General features: G+C 37.6%; 1 protein-coding gene across 1 annotated transcript in view; it reads left to right on the forward strand.

Annotated features, from left to right (window-relative positions):
* LOC139741483 (uncharacterized) overlaps positions 1-20,206 on the forward strand; it is a 149,279-nt gene that overhangs the window by 43,147 nt on the left and 85,926 nt on the right. Inside the window, exon 2 of the mRNA XM_071652068.1 lies at positions 784-917. The gene's annotated coding sequence lies outside the window, so the exon portion shown is untranslated. The remainder of the gene's footprint in view (positions 1-783; positions 918-20,206) is intronic.

Here is a 20,206-nt window from a genome sequence, read left to right on the forward strand (position 1 = left end):
GAGTTCCTTTTCAGGGGTAAGCATACAACCTTAATAAGGGGGAGTTTATATTAGACTGGAATGAAAAGTGCAAGCAAGGTGCATTATGATGATGTAAACTACTGCAATCATCTGTTTTTGTTCTGTTTTTGTTTTTGTTTTGTTTTGTTTTTTTAATGGTCAACAAGGTTTGTTGAAGTCTACAGCTGTGGAATGGATGGGAATGTGCATTGAAAGCATGTCTGTTGTTCACAATCTGTATCATTCTTCAAGACACACTTTCCATTATGAAGAGAAGTTTGACTGATCACGTGATAACACTTTCATCGTGTCTTAGATTATCTCTTGAAAAAAAAAAAAATTACTCGAAATTTCTGTGTATTAGACTCTCTTTTCTCACATTCTCTCTATTGTCCTGTCTGTATTCTCTCTCTGTATTGTGCTCTGCTCTCACTCTGTGATGATCGAACTCTCCTCTCTTTATTCTCTTTGTTCATATTAGGCAGTAGCATAGTGTCATTCAGCTCTTTAATGTCAGCATGAATATAACTATATGACAGCCACATCCAAAGTTCATGTTTGCTATATGATGCACTGTAAACATGCTGAGTATTATGACATATAAATGAGGAAGCATGCACTTTAACAAAATGCATCTCATAGGGATATGCACTGTTTGCAAATGTGTTTCACCAACCCTGTTACAGTAGTGTGGGACTGTTGTTGTTGGATAGCAGTTGAAGCATGCATGGAAAAGTTTGGTACTACACTGTAATGGCATGATACCCTGTTTGTTCTTTTCAGTTTCTGCATGAGCGTGCATGTATCCATAATCCTGTATTGGAATCAACCTGTGGAGAGAGGATCGTGAAGAAAGGAGATCCTGAAACACCAGCTTATAACTACTCCACAGGGCAGTACGTCTCAGAAAACAACAGGTAGCCATTACAAAAATCATCAGCTCTTTCTAACAGTATACAAACTGTACACCGGTCATGCTGTGTTCCTTGCTCTTGGTGACTATCAGAATTAACATTCGTCATCATATCATACCATGTTATTCGCAACATATCATAAAGGATGAGATTGAGAGTGAATATATCACAGAGATTCCAACCTCAAGCCTCTCGTAAACGGCTGATTCCCCTAGCAAACTGGAGACTGATTGCATGAACATGCGCACACACAAACTCGAAACGCATTGTCTCTTGCGACCGGGGATGAAAGCCCTATGGTCGTAGTTGCTCTAGATCTCTAGTGCTACCTTCGCCTTATTTTTGAACATACATATGTATAACATGACTAAAATTTGGTCGTAGAAAGCTAAATTTTGAGTGGGGAAAATACGTCGCGAGTGGGAGACATACAGCTTTAATATTAGAATTCAAACTCAAGTGGGAGAACGTGAGTTTTGAGAAATGACCTTAAAGCTGGAGATTTCCTGCCAAAAGCAGGAGAGTTGGAGTCGCTGCTATCAAGATGCAAGCGACTTCTGTGATCACGCAAGTGCGATATTGATCTTTGATCCCATTTGAGAAAATATTAAATCAAGATGCCAGGTGGACAACGGTCTCTTCTGTTGGCATGCTTACACTTACGAAACTGTAGGCCCTATATTTTTTTCCTTCATGTGGTTGGGTAACCTTTATTTTTGTTCCCTGGTCTAATGTATCCTGTTGCCTTTACAGGAACCTGGATAAATCCTATACAAAGTCTTTGGGAACATCAAAGTTTCACATTGAATGGGTTACAGAGCGGAAGACAGTGACCTTCAGATTGTCCCGGGGTAACAAGACATTTTTTTCTCAAAACATGAAATTTCAAAATCTCTGTGTTTCATTTTTGCAATATCATTGCAAAATAACATTACTGGGTAGTGCTTGATGTCAAAACCATGTAAAAATGCCAATGATTTTGGATTACATATAATTTTACTGTTCTGAACCTCAGTATTGTTATATTCAAAATTTAGTTTGTAGGTTTTTTTAATATGTGCCAATTGAGAAAGGATGTCTTGTCACCCAAGTAACAATACACCATAATCAGTATGGCAGTCTAACCTTTTTATACCCCCGCCAAACGAAGTTTGAAGGGGGTATATAGGAATCAGCGGACGGTCGGGCGGTCGGTCGGGCGGGCGGTCGGGCGGTCGGTCGGGCGGTCAGGCGGTCGGGCGGTCGGTCCGTTGCAAATCTTGCGTCGCGAACTACTTCCTCAGTTTTCAACCGATTCCCATAAAACTTGGCACAGATGTGTGCCTTGGGTTGTAGATGTGCAAGACATATTTTTTGACAGTACCCAAAAGTACGTTGCCATGGTAATGGCATATTATGGGCAAAAATGGGTACAAATCTTGCGTCGCGAACTCCTCCCACAGTTTTTGATCAATTTTTATCAAATAAGGTACAGATGTTCATCTGAATATGTTAATGTGCAAGACACATATTTCCGCAGTGGCAAAAAGTGCGTTGCCATGGTAACGGCATGTTATTGGTAAAATATAGGGCAAAATGCTTCATGGCAAAACTGCTTCATCAGTGTTCTTCCAATTCTCATGGAATTCATATTGAACGTTTGTCTTAGGATATAGGTCAGCATGACACATTTCTTGACAGTGACAAAAAGTATGTTGCCATGGTAACAGCTCACATATTATGAGCCAAAATGATGGAAAATTTTGTGTTGCAAACTACTTCCTCAGTTTTTGCCCAATTTCCATGAAACTTGGTACAGATGTGTGCCTTTGGTTGTAGATGTGCAAGACGCATTTTTCGACAGTACCCGAAAGTACGTTGCCATGGTAACGGCATATTAATGGCAGAAGATCAAGGAAAGATCTTGCGGATTTAACTACTTCCTCAGTTTTTTGACCAAAGCTTATGAAATGTTGTTTTGACCAAAGCTTATGAAATGTTGTTTGGCGGGGGTATAACCAGTCGCTGTAGCGACATTTCTAGTTGCTTCTGTAAGCATGCATAGTGAATTTTTTTTTTTCAAATTCAAGTTCAAATCTATTCAGTTTTCTATACTTCACATATAACAAGTAACATACAGTCATTTTTGTTCAAAAAACAAGACTTACTATTGGTACATTCAGACATGCAGATAACTAAAACATACTATTGACTGATGACAAAATAAAAAAGATGAAATTATGATTTGATGAAAGGATGATTTAAAGCTATTTTGGATTAAGGAATAAGCAGTTATCTGACTGTATTATGGTAGAATATATTGTGGGATTGGAATGCAGAAGGCTGTCAATAAATGAATAAGTTTATAGCTTGAAGAGATGCCAGCCTCATTAAGTCTTGACTTCCTAATTATCAGCCTCAATGGCTCCTTGCCATGTCATCATGTTTGTTTGACCCGCAGTTAAAGTTTCTTGGCATGAAAAGTGGAGCTTTTTTGTTTGATTGATTAGTCCGTAGAGTGGTTATCATGTAATTTCAGTCTCCTGGCTGATTATAAAGGAACTTTTCCCCCAGTTGATGGCTCCTACAGAGGTACTACTGGTTTCCGTCTAAATTGGATAAAGACTTTATTTTGGGTATCATGTCACCCATGATAACATTTTGGCTTGAGGGTTGTTGTGTTATCACATGAGCATAGACTTTATGAAACAAAATCTTAAGCAAGGAATAACCATTCTTATGACTCTTACAAATAAGTATAAATTTAGCATTCTTTTGAAATCAATGTAGCAGTAATTTTCCCATGTAGGATTGTTCTTGTCTTTATTAGGATTTCAAAAAAAGTGTGAGCATTGTATAATTTTTATGCATGCAATAAGAATATGTGTTCTCCATTTGAAAAGCACTATTAATATGAAAAAAATGTCCAAGCAAAGAGAGCATTGAAATCTGTATACTACAGTACTACAATTGTACATTTACTTGTAGCAGTGAATGGATGAATGAAAGTAGGCAAAAAGTGAATATCTAAATATGAATTGAGACATTTAACCATTTGGATTGATTGAAAAAGAATGGGTGAAATAACATTTAGTAGAAGCATGTCATATCATATAGCATAAAGAGCTTGAATTGCATTTCTGCATATCTCAAATACCAGAATTTTATCTGTTGGAAATCATATCACTCTATATTTTGATGGTGCATTTGATAGTAAATTCTACTGCAACATGGGCCTCAGGGAAATGAAAAAGTAGTTGTTACTCGATACGCTTCAATATGAGGCACTAAACTTGTTTGCGGTATAGAAAGAATTCACTGCCTGCCACCAGCTCACTTTTGATGGCCTTTACTGGCAGCATGCCGGCAAACCAAACCTTGAAATGAAGAAGCTCCTTTTCTTAGCGCCAAACTAAGCTAGCAAATCTTGGCATCTAATGCCCTTAGATACTTACTGGCAAAAAGGATTTAAATTGCATTATATACATGGGCAGTGGTGACCCCATGAGGAATTCGTGAAGGCTAAAGAAATTTCTGATTGAGGACTGTTGTTTCAAAATGTTATCATTTGACAGGTTTTGACTGGAATTGTCAATTTATTGCTAGACCATGTTTTGCCAAACTTTTTACACTGTATTTTATGAGAATATCATGAATCCTTGTGTCAGAGGGTAGCAGATTTGAAAAAAAAAAATGTAGGTTGCTCAGACGCTAAGAAAATAGATCCAAGAGATAACAATTGCTGTAATTTCAGCAAAAGATTACAGGTGCTTAATTTCCCCACATATTACCAACAACTGTACTACCATTCTCACATCAAGGTTTTGCTGGAATTGTGCTGTTCTCCAAATTACAGACACTGCAAGTTACAAAGCCAGTTTGCTTTTTAATTTACGATCATTCTCTGTGAGCATGTGTTTTATGTGAATTTTCAGCAATTCTTCATGGGCCTTTCCATTGAGAGGTGTCAAGGAATGGTTATTTTGGCAGACCGAGTCTCTTGTAACTTCAGCTAATGTTTGACAGTGATCAGTGATGATAATTGAGCACCAGGTAACTTAATAGTAGGTACTGTAAAACATGATATTTTAGCGGCACGCATTGGAGCCGACGGCCTATTTCATGGCATGAAATTTTCGCGAAGTGCCTTTGGCATTCAATGCATAGTGTAGACAAGAGCCTTCGTGTGCATTTTAATTTCGCGAATCTTGGCTCTCACGAAATTTGCGAAATTAAAATGCACGTGAAGATTCCTCGTTTTACAGAAGGGAGCTTTAGATTTTAGACGCGCGGACGTTCAAAGGGAAAAAAACATGGTCTGAGCGTGCGCAGAAGCGTACGTCAACTTGACGTGCGCTTCTGCGCACGCTCAGAACATTTTTTTTTTTCCTTTGAACGTCCGCGCATCTAAAATCTAAAGCTCCCTAATATCTCCTGTCACATGAACCTGAATTGCTATATTGCAGTTACCCTTGGCCTCAGCTATGATATGCTCACAAAGTATTATTGACATGGATAATGGTATTGATATTGACATTGGCACTGATATAAATATTTTTTATAGATTGATATTGATATTGGGCATTGTAGTCATGAGATTATGTTGCTGGCTGATAACTCTCTTGTTTGGTCTTGAACTCTCTGACCTAAATAGAAACAGGAAAAAGACTGAATGAGTTGCGTATGTCAGTAGGAGATATTATGATAGGGCCCATTGCCCATTGCATGTAGAGATGTATCTCCAGTAGTGATATGCCAAAATCAAGTGAAGAGTCATCTCTTGACTGACTGAAACACATCTTCCTTTTCATCTCACTTGTCTCTTGATTGGCCCTGTTTTTCTCCCCTCTTGTTCATCTCTCAAATGAAATCATTTGGATGGGCTTGTCATTTATCGAAAGAGGCATCAGAGCTGTTGTTTTCTCCCCCTTGACTCATTTGCTCCCCTAAGTACTACTTGTAAAAGAAAGTGTCCAAGAATTTAGCTGTGACAAATCACTTCCGAACCAGAAGGAGCAAAGTGCTTTAAACCCGGAACATGATTATAGATCTAGGACAAATTAAACAGAAATGTTTAAACCTGATGTCCTCAGTAAGAGCCAAAGGTTTTTAGCCTGCGTTTTTTATCGAGCTGGAAGTGGCAAAAATTATTTCAGCGGTGACCTTTTGGTGTCTGTCTCTTATCTTCACAATCTTGATGTTGCATCTCTGAGAAAAGAATAAAAGGAAGTAGGAAGGGCGTGCACAGGAGCTGGCATCCCGTTTTGATAAGTGATGCCTTCTGTTTTCACCCCCCCCCCTCCCTGCTTCCATTTTTTAATGATCGTGATAATGATGATGATAATGATAGTATCAATAATGATAATGATAGTAATAATGATAATAATGATAATAATAATAATAATACTAATGATTACAATGATAATATTATTGTTATTAATGATAATAATTACAATAATAATAATAACAATAATGATAATAATAATGATAACAATAGTAATAATAATAATAATAATAATAATAACAATAATATTAATAATAATAATAATAATGATAATTATGATAAAAGAAGAAGAAAAGTGATACTTATAACAATCATGATATGAAATGTTTGTGTAGTGTCTATGTTATACCAAAACACTAATACAGAAACACCACGTGAACATTGACAGTTTAAAAAAAAAAAAGGAACGTATCACATTTTCAAATAGTCCATGAAATGGAATATTTGTTGAATATTATGGGACATGATTGTTGCGATGACTCATACGATAGGGTTGAATAAGAGAGCTGAGGTCAATACACTTGAGTGTACTGAAGCTACCAGCTACCAATAATGGGACAGCGATCTGTATTTTGCTTCTAAGGTTAATGCACTGGTCATATCTGATGCAAACAAATAAATAAACAAGCAAACAAATATTGAATGAGAATGGCCTTTTCTCAAAGCTAGGCATACTAATCTGAGCACAGTCCTTCCACTGGGCTTGTTTTTGTTTCTCAAACTTTTAATTTTTATTTTTTTGCTATAGATATGAAGGGTTTGTTTGCAAAAACCGATAAGTCCATTTTTGAACATTTTGAAGTACAATCTCTGTCATAAAATACAAAATAATACCTTTTGAATGATATATTGGTCACTACATATAAAGGTATATTTTTGAAGTTATGGTCAAAAGAAGCAAAAATTTTCTTATTCTCTTTATTTTTCTTGACCTTCAATCGCAAATATCTCCATTTAGCAAATATGGACTTATCGGTTTTTGCAAACAAACTCTTCATATAAAACAAATTGCTTTCTGTGATAATGAATATTCATGTATTTGTGAAATGGGAATAGCAGTTCAGTTACCTTAATTTTAGTGTCACATGTTGACAATAGGAATGATAGTACAATAGTTATAGTTGTAGTAATTGAGGTATAGCTATTATGATAACAATGGTGATAATAAGTAATAAAATACATTTATTTGGAGTATTAGACAAGCCGAATATCACAAATAATCAACATTGCATTTACTTCCTGTCAGTTTAAAAAAAAATAGTATGGTGAGTCTTCTTTCTTAGACTTTCAAGCATGGTCATTGACCAAATACTGATCCATTTTGAGAAAAAGACCATTTAGGCCCAGGGGACTTCCCCCTCTTCTGACCATGATGCAGCCAAAAACCCAAAGACCTAAATTTAGCGGGGCAATTTGGGTGTATGGAGGATTGTAGCTCTCTACCCCCCCCCCCCCCCCCCCCCCCCCCCCCCCCCCCCCCCCAAGGGAGGAAAGCTCAGACAGATGAATGATATTTCAGTCATACTCCCCCATATCCTCTTCAGGTCTCTTCTTTTCATCTTACTAGTTGTCCTGATATATACACTTGTATATTCCTACCTCGCCTCTTGTTCTGATAATCCTACATGTATTTCTCAAAGAGGTTTGCAATTATTGGTAGTTATGATGACTTTTAAAAGAACCATGGAGCATGGGGAGATCATGTATTGCTACAAGGTTTACCCAACAAAATTGGCCCGACTTATGTCATTGGTAATCAGTTGTATAGGCCTACAGCATTACACCCACAACTTAAGAACCTCAGCTGGAGTTGAATGTTATTATTGAGCATACACTTTGATGCATGTATTCGCTGAGGGGCAATTTCGTTATAGCAAGCCTGTTATAGCAAGCCTGTTATAGTCATGATTATCAAATGTAAACTGGTGGGCAGCAATTGGAACTCGATTCAGTTGGGCCAACCTCTCATTACATCATCTCCCCACACTTCAACCCCTTTAAAGGCATTATTTACCATTTGCAGATGAAATAAAAACCCAGCTTTACTGCTTCACAATACTTCTAAATTGTGAGTTAGGGATAGCAACAACCAGTGTGAAAATTTGAATCAGTACAATCAATTTTAAGTATTGTTGAATTATACAAAGTGTAAACAATAGCTGTAATAGAAATGTTCTGGACTAAACCGTCCACAGTTATGGTTAATTGAGAAAAATAGCAATAACTCCGTAGATTTTAGGCCTTATTGCAAAATTCTTGTGTGGTAGGATGTTTTGCGATACAACTGACCTACACATCTGCATCAAATGTGATATTTCCAACATTTTTTAAATCACTGCTCCCAATGGTGAACAGTGCCTTTAACATGGTAACCAGATAAATCCCTGTGACTGCTTGGTGACTAACACACTGCTAGCAGCAAATCTTTAATTTGTTTTGTGTCACAGTTGATGTAGATTGGTTTGAGAAACAGGGACTATTATAAGAATAAAAGAAACCTGTGCCAATGTGCGATCCCGGAGAAAACTTCCATGAGAAATAAGTCAGACGGGCATCTGTCTTCTGAAATGAGATTGCTAGCAACTGTCGGCTTCTTTTTTGTGAAAATTATCAGTAGGCATAGATTCAGACTAGGATTACTGACCAAAGTGACATCTGAAATGAGTAAACAGACGGAGTAAACAAACCAACAAATTGATATACATTGTATATGAGCATTTCAGCTATTGTTGACTAGGACTTGCCTCTACGTTTAATTAAATATGTCACTATCATCTCAACAACAGCAACAACTACTATAGACCGTTCAGACACTGATTTCGACTGTTCTGGGAAACGTCGTATAGATGTGCAGTTTCCCAATGCGCATGCTGATAGAGTCACGAGTGACAGCTGTGGGGTCACCTTCCGTGCGCGTTCCCATTAAGCCCTGCCCAGTTATACCGTTCTATGGTCGCCATACGTTCAGACGCACATGGAATGCTGATTCGATATCGAGTTCAAGTTCGAGTTCGAAACGATGCTCTGACCGTTGTTTCGCTATACGTCGTTTTGTTATACATCGTTTCGTTGGTCAGCATTCAGACGTATGAATTCATCGTACCGGTATAGCTATCGTTTTGGTATAGCTATACCGTTCTAGTATAAATTTTTTGTGTCTGAATGCCCTGTTAGACTGTCACTGTACTTGGACTTCTGCGATTAGCACTACTGCTGCTACTATACCACTACTACTTTGCTTAGTACAGTGTACTATTACTACTTCTACTATTAGTTACGTTCAGACGGCAGGCCCTAACCTCGAGGTTTAGCTCTTGCCCCCTGACTACGACGTGTGTCCACACGACAAATCTTAACCTCAAGGTTAAGCTTCTGCCCCCCCCGTAACTACGAGTGAGTCCCACTCGATGTTAAAACCACAAATCCAGAAGTTTCAGCCCACACTGCTAACAAGGCGTCTATTTATTCTTTAGTCGAACCCTGTCGGACTCACTTACAGGTATTCTTTTTCTCTGTCATGGTATGCAGAGATAGCACTGCACTGATGACTTTATGCCTTTATGAAGATATTCGTCGAAAACATTTTTTTAGCGTCGGAGAAGAATATAGAATACAGTAGCGAGTTCGACATGTTCAGTTTTAGAGATCAAGTGCATGGGAAGAAAAGATGATGTTGTTGTGTCGTGCGTCATAGGTTTTTCACGTGTAGTGTATTTGTGGTGTACGTTTGGGAGGTTGACCCGGAAGCAGAGGGAAATTATGGGGGCTGGAGTTTACGGCAAGGTCACTCGTAACTTCGAGTTCGTTGTGTTTTGTGTCCACACGGTGCATAACTACGAGTGGTGACCCCCCCGCGGCTCGTGGTTAGAGCGCTAACCATAAGATTTCTCGTGGCTTGAAACATCGAGCAAACCTCGAGGTTTGCTAACTACGAGTGTGTCTTCACGGTCCCTAACTACAAGCTCTATATAACCTCGAAGTTTCCTAACTTTACTTTGAGGTTAAGGGCTCCCGTCTGAACGTAACTATTATTACCTGTGCTGAAACTTAACACCAATCAAATCCGACACTGTTCCACTGCATCCAGATTTTGATAACTTGCCTAACCTCAGCAGAGCAATTGTGCTTCAGCAAACCACACTGATTTTTACTCTGTGTACTGTAAAAGGGGAAATTTTTGCGGTGTTGAAATTTTTACGCATTTCACGCAACAGAAACCAGTGCGAAGATAAAAGCACGCGAATATTTTTGCTTGCCATACAGTATTTTCCAGTAGTTGATGTCTTGATTCTGCGGAATTAAAAACACATGAAACTCATTTTACCAGTCCGAGCATGAAAAATTACTCATGCAAAAATATCCACATTTACAATATTTGTGGACATTTGATGTTCCTGTGCAGCAGAAATGCTATGGGTAGTGAACCATGCTAGATATACTTAGCACCTTCTCATTTGGCCTCTGGGATGTGTTTTGTCAGGATGAGTGAATAATCAATTACCTTTAGGAATGTGAATGATTCACAAAAATCTGGATCCTACTGTGAATATTTCACAGGACAGTGATGGCAAGTTGCCCTTTCTGTTTAAAGGTTGTCTGCATGGATGCAAAGTAAGTCACTGTTGAAATAGACAAATGGATGGGGAGCCTTTTTCAATGGAGAAATTATCTGGGTGTAGCGTCTCGTTGCAGTAGGTTGCCAACACTTTACAGAAAGTATTGTATTCCCAGCAAGCCAGTGGCATGTTCTAATTGGCTTCCTGCAAACCGACTTGTAAACCTCATTCACAAGGCCAATTCTCTCATACTCCCCCCCCCCCCCCCATGTGGAAATGAGCAAACGCTGAATGTCACTGCCACATATTGTTTTCTTTAAAGCATAATAGTCTTCTTTGCATGACATACTGATGTTTTATGAAGTAATGTGGCCCTGTGGTGAATAGAATATATAGCAATATGAATTTTGACTGCAGAATAAAAAAGTTTATTTTTTTTGTTGTTGTTGTCATGTACTGGTATATGGAAATTGTAGTCATAAGTTCTGTTTACCATGAGGCCAAGTAAAGGAAGAAAGTAGTTTCTTGTCCACACACACATCTAATATTGGTGCTGCATCATTTTTTTTGTTGTCATTATTAACCATTTTTCAAAATGGTGCTGAAAACATTAAAACTTGTGTTCCTTGTTCGTGTCTGCATCAACATCAACTTTTTTTTTTTTGATGTTTACTATCTTGAGGCGGCTGGAAAACCATCAAAAATTCACCTACCCATTGTGATGTCATGCTCACATTGCATTAGAATATCCTGTAGTTATAATAAAATGCATATCCACTACTCGTTATTGTATCACTAGGCGAGAGTGATCTACAACCGACTGCAGTACCATAGGATCAGATTAGAAAAAAAAGGGTAAGATATCAAATAGCAAGGACCTCCCACCTTACCTCTTTCCAAAAATGGGGATGAGAAACTATTTTCCTTTTTTCTTGCTTGGCCTTTGAGAACAGATCAAGGTAAAAAAAATTCAATGAATAGTGATCTCTGAAAATGTTCTACCATCCAAGATGTAAAGAATCTTTGTGGAAGTATGCAGTTGATTACCTTGAGAACATACTTAAATGCATAATCTGGCCAAACCCTCAATCAATCAAGGAGTGCTGGTAGTTGTCTTGTGGAATGCTCACAGAATAATATGCATACACACATCACTGACTTTAATTAGGCCTGACACCTTGACCACAAGTCTTCCCCCATCTTTCGTGTTTGATGAATTAAAAGGGGATTTTTATCTCTTTTTCTATTCTTCAGGTGAACAGTTGCACCTCTTCACCCATGGGCATTTCTTATTCACAGGGGAGACAGAGGTATAACAGGGTTACTGCTTTCTGGGCCAAGGGGTCTCTGAATCATCCCATCAGAATTTAACCCATTTAATCCCAAATTTTGTACAGGATGCTTGAGCATGATATATCCTGTGGTCTATTCAGACCTTACTGTGTCTATATGGACAGTCAGTAAGCAATTGGTTAAACTTGATGATGGAAGGAACCACAAGATGACTCAATGTGGAAATACGAGACTCTGACCTCAGAGATATGGAGAGAATTGAATTATATGTATTTTTTTTTTCTTCCGATTTCCAGGACTTCTGTTTCTCCGTGTCACCTTGTGGCCTAGATCTCGTATGGGCTTTGTGACTAAAGGTGTTAAGTGTTTACTTTTGTGGTTATATCGGAGTATTTTCAGCATTGGCAGTCTTGCAGTCTCTCAAGTCTTTGTTCGATACTTTTTAGGGCAAGTTCTTTTCCGTCATTTTACTCTTACATCACAGTCCTTTTAAGAATGACCAACAACTTTTTTTTTTTGCATGTAGAAATCTAATCATCACTCAAAATAAAGACTTCTAAATACCCTGTTTTGAATTTGATTGTGTAAAAAAATTAAATGCCTGTTCTTAAGACTTAAAAAGATTAAATTCTTCTCATTATTCAATATCAACATTGAGAACTTTTACAGTAATAGGTAAAATATAATGAGCATATTATGCTTAGTGTGAGAGAATTTTAGTTTCATATATTAACTCAGTACAGTTCCTTGAAATGATAATTATGGCCTGTGGTTTGTTTCAAGCCTCAGTATACCATTATCTGCTGAGAAGTCATGAAAATATGATACCACTAAAAACGAACTTACTGAGGTCAAAGGCAAATGACATCATGTCTCATAAAGTTGTAATAGCCAGCCCATATACAGAGAGAGACAATGGGTTTGTGTATCATTTTATAGTCTGTGCGGGCAGGTCGTGCGTACAGGCTGAGACATTCCGCATGTCGAGCATGTTGGCTTGCAACAAAGAAATGCATATTGATGCATTTTTTCCCCCTTTGTTTATAAAGCATTTACAACACTACACTTGGTATTGTGCACTATAAACAAATATTGACTCCTTAATCCTGTACAGGGGTAGGTCATGGTGCAAAATATTGACCAAGATTGACTCTAACTGACAGTGCTGTTAGCCTCAACAGTCCTAATATGTTCAAAAGCTTATCAAATGGACAATGGTGGATGTTTAGTGAAGATATTTCAAGACGAAGAAATAGATGATTGATATGGTAAATTGGTTCCATGACATTTGCTTGTGTGATAATTCCTCCCATGAAATATCTGCATGCTGCAAGCCAAACCTAAATTCTACCCACAAATATAACCCTAACCCTAATCCTAATCCTCACATCAAACTATACCTATTAAAACCCATCACAATCCTAACCCTAACTGTAAGCCCTTTGACAAAATGAGACCATTTTGAAGCAATTTATCTTGTCGCAGAAGCAAATGTCGTGTCACCAATTGGTATACAAAGGAAGGAGAAGTGGAGAATGGTATTATACTAATGGGGTGTTTGGGGGGTTAGAATCACTGGACTTCATACCTCTGCTAGTTTTTATCCACTACTACTACAAGACAGAAAATTCTACTACTACCTCTAATGATACTACTACAACTCAATTTTTACTGCTACTACATCTGTAAAGTTCTGCTGCTTATGATACTTTTAAAATGCAGGTAGTATTGTTATCCAGATATATCCCCATGAATATATCTGATAACTGAGTACACATTGGAAATGTAATGTGTTTCAATGAAGGAATTGGTTTAGCCATGAAATGCATTAGAGCGCCCTCTGTAGGCTCTTGTTGAGAAGTTTGTTGTAGTGGTCCTTCAATGTTGGTGCTCGAGGACAACGGTTGCAATATTAGAACACTGAGGTCACTGTGCCTTTAGCACAGAATTATATTTTATTCATCTCTTTGTTTCATCAGAGCCTCCAGTTCCAATTTTTGGCCCCTTTGCAATAACCCCCCCCCCCCCCAAAGAGAGAAAAGTTAGACTTAAAATGCTTTCAGAGATCACATGGCACACTGATGCTCTTATGCCAAATCTGTTCCCAAAATGCATCATGCTGGACCAACTTTCTAATTTCAGAGCTAGCTGACATGCCACAATTAGAGCAAGGTGTCCATATTTTTTTTTTTTTATTCTTTTCTGCCAGAATGTCAATCCAATGGACTTAAATGCATTTAAAAAGCAGGTTGTCCAGATTTAGATCACTCTTGGCTGAGGTTACTCACGCCACACATTGTTGGATATTCCGGGAATGGGATTTGAGTCTGACGTAAGGCAAGAGATTTGGACATGACTATTTAAAGAGTTCATCACCAGTGGGGATTAATTAGGCTGTGCAGTATTGCATGAGTAGTGATGCTTCATTGTGCAATATTTCAGATTGTAATACACGCCCTACAGTGAGTTGTGCTGGGCAGGCAAGTACACATGTATAAACAGTTGATTGTTAACTGGCAGAAAACTCCACCTTTTTTTGCCATGGAAAGATCTTAGAGAGCATGTTCACAATGTGATTTGAACAGTTATCTTGAAGACCAATATTATGACAGAATTTGACTGGCATTTTATTAAATATGAATGAAAATTGATAGCCCTCATCTGGCATTTTATAGATTCATTGAGAACAATCAATGTAGTCATTCACATTTCCACGTATAGTGAGGCATGGTGTTGTTTCAAGGGGATGAATAGCTAGGGCTATATTGTTTCTCTAAAGAAGAATAATGTAAAAATATCCTTTAAATATCTCATCTCCTTCTCATCCCCCCCCCCCCACATATATATTGAAGAATTTGTTTGCAAAAACCGATAAGTCCATATTTGCCAAATGGAGATATTTGCGATTAAAGGTCAAGAAAAATAAAGAGAATAACAAGAAAATTTTTGCTTTATTTGACCATAACTTCAAAAATGTACCTTTATATGTAGTGACCAATATATCATTTAAAAGGTATTATTTTGTACTTTATGACAGAGAGCCTACTTCAAAATCTTCAAAAATGGACTTATCGGTTTTTGCAAACAAACTCTTCATATATATCAAGTGTAGGTAGTGGATACCAGTGTAGAATACAGCAGTTTAGTAGTCATCAAGACCATTAACAACCAATTTTGGCTTTCATTTTGAATCATCAAAACACAGACAGTGTATTCATGGCTCTTCATGATTTTCCATTAGGGCACCTTTTTATGAAATAGCTGAAATGAAAGCAGAGATGCAGGTGGAAGTTGGCGTCCTATACGATCAAGTACAGTGCTGATAATCTCCATTAAAGGACAAGTTCACCTTCATAAACATAAGGATTGAGAAAATGCAACAATGTTAGTAGAACACATCAGTGAAAGTTTGAGGAAAATTGGACAATCGATGCAAAAGTTATGAATTTTTTAAATTTTTGTCTTGGAACCGCTGGATGAGGAGACTACTACAGCTTGTGAGTCATATGCGTACAACAGTATAAAGAAAATGTAAAAGAAAATTCAACATATTTTCACTTTTTTCGCATAATAAAAGAACACTTGACTTGCCTCTTTCTAAAGGCAGGGGGAATAATATTACCCATAACATTTGTCGGTAACGAGTCAGGGGAATGTATACTTTTTTCAACAGATGGAATTTTGTGAAATTCTCTTTATATTTTCCTTATATTGTTGTACGCATGTGACATCTAAGTTATTCATACACTGCAGTAGTCTTCTCATCCAGCGGGCACTGCACAAAAACTTCAAAAATTCATAACTTTTGAACGGATTGTCTGATTTTCCTCAAACTTTCAATGATGTGTTCTACTAATATTGCTACATTCTCTCAATCCTTATGTTTATGAAGGTGAACTTGTCCTTTAAGTTAGCTTGACATAGTGATTAGATTCTGTACAAATTGATGCTGTGGCTACCCGTGGTGATGCTATCTAGGTGGACATTATGAGGTTTTGGCTTAATGTAAATGTGGATTAATATTAATTGGTGTGATGCGGCTGAATGCAGGAACCACGCTCGTTGGGAGAAGAAATACCATTGTGGTTCATTAGCCTTTTCATAAAGTTTGTACATTGACACTGTGCATTGGTAAATTTAAGCTGAAATTAATTGGTGAGTCTAAACTGAAATTAGTTCCTCAAAAGGATTCTTCGAGGTGAAAAAGAAAAGGAAACATACACTCTGTTTAGTACAACATAAAAGTCTTCATTGATGAGAGACCCTAAAGTTTATTTTGCCGAGAGACTCTGATCTAATGAGTTTGATAGTTTGGCTGATTAGAAGACTTGTTCTTTGATAAATCACTGTATGCACATATAAGCCTGCAGTGAAACTTAGAAACAAGCAATACAAGTATTCTATTCATCCATCTTGCTTTGCTTCCTTTTCTTTATATCCTTCTCTTTTCCCCATCAAGAGCATGTTCGATCTTTAGCAGCTGAGAAAATTTTGATGGTAAGAAAAGAAGTAGAAATGTGTTTTGCAGCCTTAAGCCTGTTAAGTCACATCACATAAAATGATATAATTACTTTCACTGATGTTGTTTTCTTTCCTGAATTCTCTTATGAGTGGACATTTGATTTTGAAATGGGAGCACAGTTTTGCAGTGCAGTTTGCATCTAAGCCTATACTGGGGTTTGATGAAGAAATCCGCTGAGGTTGTGAGGTACACAGTACCTCTTGTCACACCCACATTATGATATCTTGCTGCGAGATTATCCTGCCGTGAGAGATCATCAGGTTGGATCAACTTTAAGCTTAGATTATTTTTATCTCAATCTCAATTCAGCATTGAGATGAATTCACACCTCATCTGAAAATCTGTATCACAGCATGCCATTGAATTCAGTGTGTGTAAAAATAAGCATTCTCTTGGAGTGGATTTGCAACTGCAAAATCAGGGGACCCGCCCAAGTATGTGATGAGATTTTAGGAAAATGAAGGACAGTCTGCAGCAAGGTCTATGAGTGGGTTGTGAAACCATTTCATTTTATAAGACAAGAATGCAGTCCCAAATTTGACCAATCAAGCTTGTATGAATCTTGTGCAACACCCCTGATCAGCCAATCTACTGGAGAATTAGTAGTCCTGGCAATTAATTTCTGGCATTGCATCTGACCTCTCACTTTCTGGGGAAGTTGAGCCTGGGAGGAGCTGAATGCTCAGTAAGCCATCTACTGATTTTCAGAAGGCTTAGTTAGGTAGGAATGTGAAATATGATATTTTTTACTGATAGCTAGAAAGTCCTTCATGCATATTAGACAGCGTGACACTAACTATCACATTTAAGCCAACATTGCAACTGTTGGGAGGGACAGACCATAAAACACCTGCTGGTCTGGCCTCTAATGCCACATCGGTTCATCCAAATAGACCCAGTTGCCCATAACGACAAGACCAAATAATGTTTTCCACGTATGATGGCTGTGGTATATCAGGGGATGGCTAGTAACTGATCAGTGGAAATCGGTGGGAATGCTGGGGGATGATTGTTCCAATTCTTGTGGGATTCATTAAAGAGTACATTATATATAGGTATTGTTATGTGAAAATTATTTGCTTCAGAACAGTCACATATTCAAGTAATGTGCAGTTTAATGCCCCGTCACTGTACAGGCATGCTAACCTGGAAACATTAAACTGCACATTACTTGAATATGAGACCATTCTGAAGCAAACAATTTTCACATAAAAAACATAAAAACCAAATACCATCTGGTGCATGACACCAAAATGCAATGGTCATCAAGTAATGAAGTAAGGGTAAGAAATAAAAGAAAATGTCAATGCTGCATGGAGGTTCTTAGCAATTCTGTGCATACATGTATCACTCACGTACCTGCCCTTGAAGTAATGAGGTTTGAGGTTTAGACATAAATGAAGCAAGTGTGACTGTCTTGTACATCATAGCTATAAGACCTAGACGATGTCATGGTTTGCCCAGGAGGAACATGGAACTGGCAGTATGACTTGTATTTATCCAGGTTACCCGCAAAATAGCAGCCATCACCAAATGCTCCAGAATAAGTGGTGATGATACCCGCGGAGTGTGTCAATATGATGCGAAGCCCCTGACCTTGTGACCTGGCGTCACTGTAGTTTGATATCATGTGTATCTAAAGTTGATGTTTGTAAAACAAAAAAAGAGAGAAAAACTATCAATATTGTTGTTGTTGTTACTGTTATTATCATCATCATTATCATTATCATTATTATTATCATCTTGTCATTGCTTTTATTTATCATCATCATCATCATCATCATTGTCACTGTTGGACATTACTGTTAAAGCCTCAAGTTCAGCTTGAATTGTCCAAACAATTGCCTTTCTAAGGAAGAGTAGGTGTAGATACATGCAATATTATGCAATGATGCTTTTTTAGCATACATGGACTTATATTCAGTTATTTGGTAGAAACTCAACATGAGTACAAGAAAACAAAAGATCCTCAGATATGTCTTCATTTGAGTGAATATGATGCAAAATGTAGATTATGGATTGATATAAAGTAATGATCAAGTTTGTTTGTAGTGAGCAGTATAATCATGTACTTAGAATGAGTGAACTGTGCCACTGGGGTAAACATCTCTACAAATAAACAGGAATGTTATACCGTTGGAAGGACAGATGTAAAGAAACAAGTTTCCTCCAGTGAGAACCGGGTGATATTTTTGACTCACAGCTCGAAACCACTGCCACGTTGAAGCCGCAGAGAACATGTTGCCCTCACAAACAAGAAGACCTTCACTACAAAGGATGCTCCCATAATGCAAGGCATCCTTCCAATTTTCAAAACTCTCCGGAGACTCCAAGAAGACCTCAAGGCATCGTTTAAATCTGCTCCACATCATTTCATCCGTCCTGCCTCATGTCAACAACTTGTTTTTCTTTTTTTGAGTTATCTACTTCACATTGGTCACAATTATGCTGTGGTTCTCCGTAAAATTTCAGAAGTACTGCTTCAATCCATATAATCTTATACATCATAAAGCATGCAAAGAAGACCCTCATACTGAAAAAATGTTTTTAGATATGTAAAAAGAGGTGAATTATCTCATGTTTTACCACATCTGAAAATTAAGTAAGTGATAGCAACATCCAAGTAAACTGTGTGGTAACATACAGTAGCTGTACCCCTCTTCTGTAGATTTTGTTGCGGCCATGTGTTATATAATATTCACTCTCAGAAAATTTGAATTGAATATTGATGCATCATTAACAAGTTTTGTAAAGAAGTACAGATGTATGTTCTATGTAATGGCGCATTCTTGTTAGATTGAAATTAAGTAGTTCTTACTTCTAGTTTAGCATGATTCTGGTAAAAGTGGCATGACTAGTATCTAAAGGAGGAGCTATGACATCTTTCTTGTGGGTCGTGCTCTCGTAGCGTCAGTTTTTGCTATCATGATATACTGCCTTATAGTGATGACAGGGGTGCAGACATGGCCAAATATTGATCACGACAGTCAACATGATTCATGCAAGAAATTTAACCTTGTCTGCCTGTGTGTGTGTGTGTGTGTGTGTGTGTGTGTGTGTGTGTGTGTGTGTGTCTGTCTGTCTGTCTGTCTGTCTGTCTGTCTGTCTGTCTGTCCCTCTCTTTTTCTATGCATGTATTAGCTTAAAGCAATTCTTACAGAGAGACACAAATACTTATGTTTACACTTTTGAGTAAAATGTCTTTGTTTACATTCAGTTGATAGGAACAAAATCTAACATAAACAGTGAGTTTCACAGGTGTAAAAGATGACAACTGAGGAATAACTTTACAAACGTATGCAATAAGCATGTGCATTGGCATTGATATCTCTGAGGTATCTTTAGTAAGGAAATGACACAGTTGAATGCAGCTCTCTGTATAGAATCAGACATTTTTATTTGTGATAAGTTATCTCACTTAAATGAGTTTTCTGCAAAGTCTTCCATGATTTTCTGAAAGGAATATCTAAGGAAGTGAAGATGGACAAGGTTTGGTAAGGTTCCCCCCCCCCCCACCACACAAACACACACACACTCCTTTTGCTGATGAATATGATTCTCCCTGGTAATTAGTATGAAATGAGGATCACTGCTGTTATTATGTAGATTTTAGTGAAATTAATACCTCTCTGCATAGGCAAGGAAATGATTATGAAAA

This window comes from Diadema antillarum, unplaced genomic scaffold (genome assembly GCF_040938485.1).
Source record: "Diadema antillarum isolate AM-2024a unplaced genomic scaffold, OU_Dant_1.0 seq00000931_RagTag, whole genome shotgun sequence".
Classification (NCBI taxonomy): Eukaryota; Metazoa; Echinodermata; class Echinoidea; order Diadematoida; family Diadematidae; genus Diadema; species Diadema antillarum.